General features: G+C 42.5%; 1 protein-coding gene across 1 annotated transcript in view; it reads left to right on the top strand.

The window, feature by feature from the left end:
• The window catches only part of LOC119582611 (cyclic AMP response element-binding protein A-like), a 61,078-nt gene that overhangs the window by 23,805 nt on the left and 29,773 nt on the right, over positions 1 to 7,500 (top strand). The gene's annotated exons all lie outside the window — the stretch shown is intronic.

Below are 7,500 nucleotides of genomic sequence, written 5' to 3'. Positions count from 1 at the left end.
CTTGGACGCAGTAACCCCCCGGGGATAATGTAGGCCTATGGAAACTTTCTTAAAAAAAGAGAGAACGTAAAATAGAGGTTAAATGAAGGTATTCTTTGATTTAAGAATATCTCTTGATGAGGATAATAATATTCCATTTTCTTATAAGGGGTTATTTAAGGCGGTGGTTTGTTGGGTTAGGGTTGTGCTACTTTCTAGTGAGAATTTGTGATTTTCCTTTTTATAGTAAACACATTTATTTCATTTTATTGTTTCGTGTAAGGGGCTTATGTTTTAAGGGTGTGTGTTGTATGATTTTTTTTAGGTGGCGTACATTTTTTTGTGTTCTTTTATCGCTCTTTTTATTTATTTATTTATATATTTATTTATTCATTTATTTTTGGGGGGAGGCATTTGATCATTATTTGCATTTCAGAAAGAAAATTTTTATTCATCATGCACTTTTCCTGTACATAAAAGCAAACAGTTCAAAATATGAAGAAAAAACAGACACACACACTCCCATAAACACATAGCCATAGATACACAGGCACAGACATAGACGCATAGATATAAACACATAGACATAGACATAGACACATAGGCATAGATATACAGACAGACACACAGACACAGACACACACACACACACACACACACACACACACACACACACACACACACACACACACACACACACACACACACACACACACACACACACACACTTGGAAACAATACGCGAAAACACATCCACAAACCGACACCAAAGAACAAAACAAACTCTCAAACACCAGAAAACCAACCAAGAAAAATGCACTTTTAAAACTAGCCTTTCCTTCCCAACTTTATGACACACAGGTAAGGGCATTGTAACCAGAACTATAAGGAAAAGCATACACAGGTAAGTATGCGGAAGATAACGCGCAATACCTGCTCCAGTTTAAACGAACCCACGAAGTGACAATTAGTGTAGGACTATCTGGGATAAGCAGAAAAGATGCAGTAAAAATGTATAGTAATAAGACTATACGTTTGCTTTTAACCCATAGTTCAGTTAGCGACGTACGTAGGGTATTCGTTAATTATCTCACCCCCTCCCCTTTTTTTTACACTTTTTTTTTTTTTTTCATATTAAAGAGTTGGTCTGTGATTCTAGAGATCCAGCTTATTAAGGCTTCTCCATGATTAAATTAGTAGTGATAATAATAGCGATGAATATATTAATACCGTAGTTACTACTAATGCCAACAATGATGATAAGAGTGTCGATAGAAATAAAGATTAAAGGCGTCAAGAATAATTAAAAAGAATGCGGATAGATAAGCCTATTGTAAAATATGAACAGAGTGATGATAACAGCCATAGCACTAAACATAAAGGACCTGCGTACCTTCGCCAGAGCAAACACACTCCCCCGGGGCACCTGTACACACAACGTAAAAGGTGCGCTTCCCTGTACTGTAGTGTCATTGTAGTGTTTACCCTCGAGGTGTAGTTAAGGAATGAGTGTTCTAATGTCATAACGCCCCGAGGTGTGTCTGCGTCTGTCTGTACTGTGCGTCTGTCTCACCCGTGGCTTAACCCCGTCTGCGCACACGTGAAAATACAAGGCGTAAATTATAGATGGGGTTTTGGTATTTATGGGGTTGAGTTGTACTGCACAGACTCCCGTTTGGGTCGAGTTTTGCCGTGGGATATTGTGTGTGTGTGTGTGTGTGTGTCTGGATGGGTTGCAGTGTTTGGTTTGTTGTATTTCTTGATGTTTGAAGTGTTGTTTCTTCTTCGTCATTCTCTCTCTAACTTCTTATCTCTCTCTCTCTCTCTCCTCTCCTCTCTCTCTTTCTCTCTCTCTCTCTCTATCTATCTATCTATCTGTTTCTCTGTCGATTTCTCTTTCTCGATTTCTTCCTTTCTCCCTCCTTCCCTCCTTGTGCTCATTCTCGTCCCCCTTCTTCCTTTCCTCTCTCCCTCCCGACTCTTCTTCCCTTACTCTCTATCTCCTTTCCCCCACTTCCCTTCCTGTCTACATCTCTCCCCCTCCCTCTCTTTCTCCCTTCCTCCCCCTCCCTCTCTTTCTCCTTCCCTTCCACATTCCCGCCTTTCCATTTTCATATAGTGTTAGTAAACAAGAGAGAGAGAGAAAAAAAAAAAAAACATTCATATGTATATGCTTGCGTGTGTATTTCGTGGGTAGCCCATTCGTGCCTGCGTGCGTGTGCATATGCACGTGTGCTTGCATTTGAGTAGTCATCATCGCATGCCACTACATCTTCATAAAGTTATGTACCTGTTATTAAGCAAGCCCTGTAGCTACAAGCCTAAGGGCGTATGTATACTCGCGGGTCTTAACCTTTTGTTATTAGCAGTTCTCATTTTTTTTAACATATATTTCTCGTTTATCGCTCGTTTATCAAAATCTTATTTATGTTATCTTCATATAGGAATTTATGTACTTTAGAAATACAATTTACGGGTATTTTAAAGGTCTTTTCCTTTAGTTAGTGATTTATAGGACTCGGTACAGAAAACGTGTTCTCGGCACCACGCGCCAATTATAGGGGAAACTGCACTAAAGTTACTCCTCCTCCATAATTATTATTGGAAAGTTAGTATAAAATACTCAGGACGCTCTTATTATTATTTTTTTTTTTCCTTTCAGTCTTGCTTATGTTTACCTTCCAGCTTCCCTTACGGCTAGTAGGAGGGGTGATGGGGAGGGAAGGAGGGAGAGAAGGAAGGGGAGAGATTGTTAAGGAGAAATATGATAACGAAGCGGTGAGCGAAAAAAACGCCTAGAGAAAGAGAGGGAAAGAGAGACGGACAGACAGACAGACAGACAGACAGAAACAAACACACAGGCAGACATATACAGACTGACCGACTAACTGACAGACAAACAGACAGACAGACAGACAGGTTAACATGGCGGACAAAGAGAGAGAGAGAGAGAGAGAGAGAGAGAGAGAGAGAGAGGAGAGAGAGAGAGAGAGAGAGAGAGAGAAGACAGAAGAGAGAGAGAGAGAGAGAGAGAGAGAGAGAGAGTGAGAGAGAGAGAGAGAGAGAGAGAGAGAGAGGAGGGAGGGAGGGAGGGAGGGAGAGAGAGAGAGAGAGAGAGAGAGAGAGAGAGAGAGAGAGAGAGAGAGAGAGAGAGAGAGAGAAGGAATAAGGTTAACAAAAAGAGAAAGACAGAGAACACGAAGGCAGTACGGGCAAGAGAGGCACAAGTAATAGTTTATTTTTTCCCCTGAGGGATTTTTTTTTCCTCTCTTTCTTGTGTGCGTAATTATGTTTATTATTTTACGCTCGTGGCCCTTTTTACTGTTTTTTTGTTTGTTTCTCTCTCTCTCTCTCTCTCTCTCTCTCTCTCTCTCTCTCTCTCTCTCTCTCTCTCTCTCTCTCTCTCTCTCTCTCTCTCCCTATTTTTTTTTCTCTCTGTCACTCACTTACTCACGCACTCACTCAATCACTCACTCACTCACTCATTCACTCACTCTCACACACACTCACACGCACACTCACTCGCTCACTCACTCACTTACTCACACACTCACTCTCATTCACTTTCACTCACTCTCTCTCTCTCTCTCTCTCTCTCTCTCTCTCTCTCTCTCTCTCTCTCTCTCTCTCTCTCTCTCTCTCTCTCTCTCTCTCTCTCTCTCTCTCTCTCTCTCTCTTTCTTTCTTTCTTTCTTCTCTTATTAACACGTTAGGAAACTTTTTTCTATCTTCCTCAAACATAATAAAATTGAAGTTAGATTAAGAACACTTTTATCTCAAAAAGTATCACTAATATTATTACGAAATAAATTTCTCCCAAATATTCTCTCATGGAAGATGGTGCTCCATTGTAGTTGTTTCAGAAAAAAAAACGTTGTTTTTATAAGATTTTTTTCTTCTTCTTTTTTTTTCTTCAAAGCAAAGTGACAGGTATAGCCACTGTAATAAGGGGTTAACAGACGCGCCTGTCAGTATGAATTGATTTACCCAAAATTAAGATGGATAGATAGGCCTATTGTAACAAGCACTGATGAATGGAATAGTGAGAGATAGAGACGCTGGAATCGGCCGTATATAGGCCTATTTTTTGTGATTTTTTTATCGTGCTTCCACAAATTAAGATTATGAATGATACGGTTTGATAGGTCAATCACAAGTGTAGTTTGATATTTTGCTGTTGTATACTTTTTTTTTTTTTTAATCTGTGTAATAGGAATGTGAAGACGCAGTTATCAGTAAGGTTTTTTTTTGCTTTAAATGCCGACTCCGTGGTATTCTGTCTGTGCTTGAAGAACATTGAAGAACATGGTTCTGGGCTGTTCTCCCAATGTTCTTCCCTGGGGCTAAGTTGTGTTCTGGTCTCAGGCTTTTCTCTGTTCTATTCATTATTCTTTTATTTTCTCTCTCTCTTTATCTCTTTCTTTCTCTCTCTTCCTCTCTCTCTCTCTCTCTCTCTCTCTCTCTCTCTCTCTCTCTCTCTCTCTCTCTCTCTCTCTCTCTCTCTCTCTCTCTCTCTCTCTTCTCTCAGTCATCCTCATCCTTCTTATTCTCCCTCCCTCGTTACCCTCCCTCCCTCCCTCCCTCTCACCCTCCCTCCCTCCATCACTTTCCCTCCAGGCTGATAACAAAGGTCCAAGCACATTCTATTTATCATGCGGCCCATCATCACTTAGTTTATCTTTTGCCTGCTTACGTCTTGTAGCTGCTCTCTCTCTCTCTCTCTCTCTCTCTCTCTCTCTCTCTCTCTCTCTCTCTCTCTCTCTCTCTCTCTCTCTCTCTCTCTCTCTCTCTCTCTCTCTCTCTCGTTTCTTTTTCTTTTTCCAGTAATTCCTCTTCTTACCCACTTTATTTTTCTTGATTTTTTTTTCATCACGCTGTGGTCTTTTCTTCTCCATATTCATTTATTTTTCTCATTCCTTTATCCTCCTATTCGTCCCTCTTTCCGAACAACAATTACAACAACAAAAAACGAAAAAAAAAAGCAACAATAATAACATTAAGAATTATTTTCATCAAAACATCGTTCTTTGCGAAAGTCTAATACATAAAAAAAAAGTTAAAGTGCGCAAGGTGAACCAAGGGAAGTGAGTTTACCTGAAATGGTTTAAATGGACTTGATTCTTATCTTAGTCAGGTGTAGTACCGGTTGCCAAGGTAACAGACTGTTTTTTTTTTCTTTTTTTTTACTGAATTATGTTTTAAAGATTTTTTTTTTTTTTTGGGGGGAGGGGTTCATGTTTCCTGTAAATTTTTCTTCCGCGTGTTGATACTGGTTGTGTTTCTTTTCATTTTCATTCATCCTTCATTTTCCTTACGTTAATGTCCATATACCATTCATGTCCCTTTAAATTATTTCCACAACCGTAATACCACTTACATAAAAAAAAAAAATCGATACATAATGAAAGTATCCTTGTACTCATCAGATACACAGATGTTTTTCAAGATTTTTCTCAAAGATATATATTCGAGGACAGTGATAGGAAACCTCATAAGTGGTAACACGCAATGCCAACACGAAGGGTCAAGAGGAAATATATAAAGCGACCGAATACAGCTATGAAGAAAACATTCCATAACGCCATTACACTTGTCGTCGAGGCAGAGTGGGGCGGGGGGAAGGGGGGGAGGGGTGGACAAGGGAGGGAGAGGGAGAGGGGGGTTGATGGCAGTAGGGAGGGAGGGATGGGAGGAGATGGTGGGAAAGGGACGGAAAAGAGAGAGAGAGAGAGAGACAGGGAGAGGGAGAGGGAGAGGGAGAGAGAGAGAGAGAGAGAGAGAGGGAGAAAGAGAGAAATATGGCCATTACTCTTCAAACAGATTAACCCTGTTAGCGCTAGGGGGTTCTTGCCTCTAATTTGCCTCATTTTTCATCAGCGAAGTGTTTTTTTTTTATCTCTCTCTTCGTGTCACATACGCTGCCCATTAGTCCCCCCCCTCCCCTTTCCCTCCTCCCTCCCTTCCTCTCTCCCCTTTCCCCTTCCCCTTTCCCTACCTCTTGCCCCCCCCCCCCTCCTCTTTGCGCTGCGCTTCCCTCGCCTCACTTGTCCTGTCGTTGATCCGGGAGTGGTTTAGTCTCCCGACGAAGCTCTAGAGGCAGCTTCGTTTCGTGTGATTATTGTCATTTTTCTCTCTCGTATTTGGTCGTTACGTACTATAACACCCTCATGTTAACTGAGAATTTCGTATCTTTTTTCATATCCGTTTGAAGTGATGCTCAAAATCATTCATTCATCGTCGCGAAATGTCTATAAAGGTGGTTCGACAGATCAAGAAACGGGCATTTATATCGTTCTTTTCACGCTGAACGGACCGGCGTGTGTCAGCGTGAAGCACAAGGTCGCCACGCGCCTCAGGTCACGCGTGGTTGCCAGATGTCGTCGGTTGGAAAGATATATATATATATAAATATTTTTTTAAGGGCTTATTTTAATTTATGTGATCGTTTTTTTTTAATCTCGTCGTCGGTAGATATATAGTCTACTTGACACTTTTGCATTAGTTCTTAATAAGGTCTAAATGAGGTTCCAGAAGGAGAGATGATGCGTTTATATTTTACATAGCATGCAATAATGGTAAGGGTAGATGTGAAATTAAGGATGGAAGCAGACAGTAAACATACAAAACACGAAAGGAGTAAAAAAAAAAACGACTTGTAACACTACCTTACCTATGGTTATGACTCCTCCCTTAAAAGAAACGAAAATGCTACCTTCTTTCCCACACCACTAATTATCACTTCACGCATGTACGACCCATACACCCTCTCACACCCCTGTCCCATCCCCACCCCTTCCTCTCCCCTCCTCTACCCTCCTCTCTAATCGTCTCCCCTCCTCTCCAGTCCTCTCCTATTCTCTCTAATCCTCTCCCTTCCTCTCCCCCTTCCACGACCTCTGCCACACACCCTCCCCCTCCCCCCACGACCCCAGTTCCTACTCCTCTCCCATGCGCCTCCTTTCTATTTCAAAATATCTCAATAATTACCCTCCCCCCCTTTTCTACGACCCCACCCCCACTAAGTCTTTTACAACCCACCGACTCCCCTTACGCATGCCTATCCACTCTGTACGACCACCTTCCCCTACCTTCTTCCTCCCCTCCCCTCCCTTCCTCTCCCCTCCCCTCATGTCACTCTCCCTCCCCTCAGCAACATCACGACCTTCCCCAACCTCATTACTTTGCCCCCCCCTCTTCTTTTTCTCAGTCTCTCGTTCATTCGCCTCACTCTTATTTCACCCCTCCCCCCCCTCCATCTCCCTCCTTCATCTCTTTAACCCTCTCTTCCTCTCACCCTCTCGCCCCTCTCATCCCCTCAGCATCACGACCCCCCCCCCCCCCGACATACAACGACCTGCCCTACTCGGTCTCCCCTCCCTCAGCACTGTTACGACCACCCCCATCCCCTCACGCCTCTCCCCCTCCGCTTCCCCCACCCTCCCCCACTCATTTCCTCCTCCCCCTCCCATCTTATCAATCCTCTCTCCCCCCCCCCTTACCCCCTTCCCCAGCTCTTCAACCT

Source organism: Penaeus monodon, chromosome 16 (genome assembly GCF_015228065.2).
Source record: "Penaeus monodon isolate SGIC_2016 chromosome 16, NSTDA_Pmon_1, whole genome shotgun sequence".
Lineage (NCBI taxonomy): Eukaryota > Metazoa > Arthropoda > Malacostraca > Decapoda > Penaeidae > Penaeus > Penaeus monodon.
This window is presented reverse-complemented; position numbering and strand designations above follow the sequence as displayed.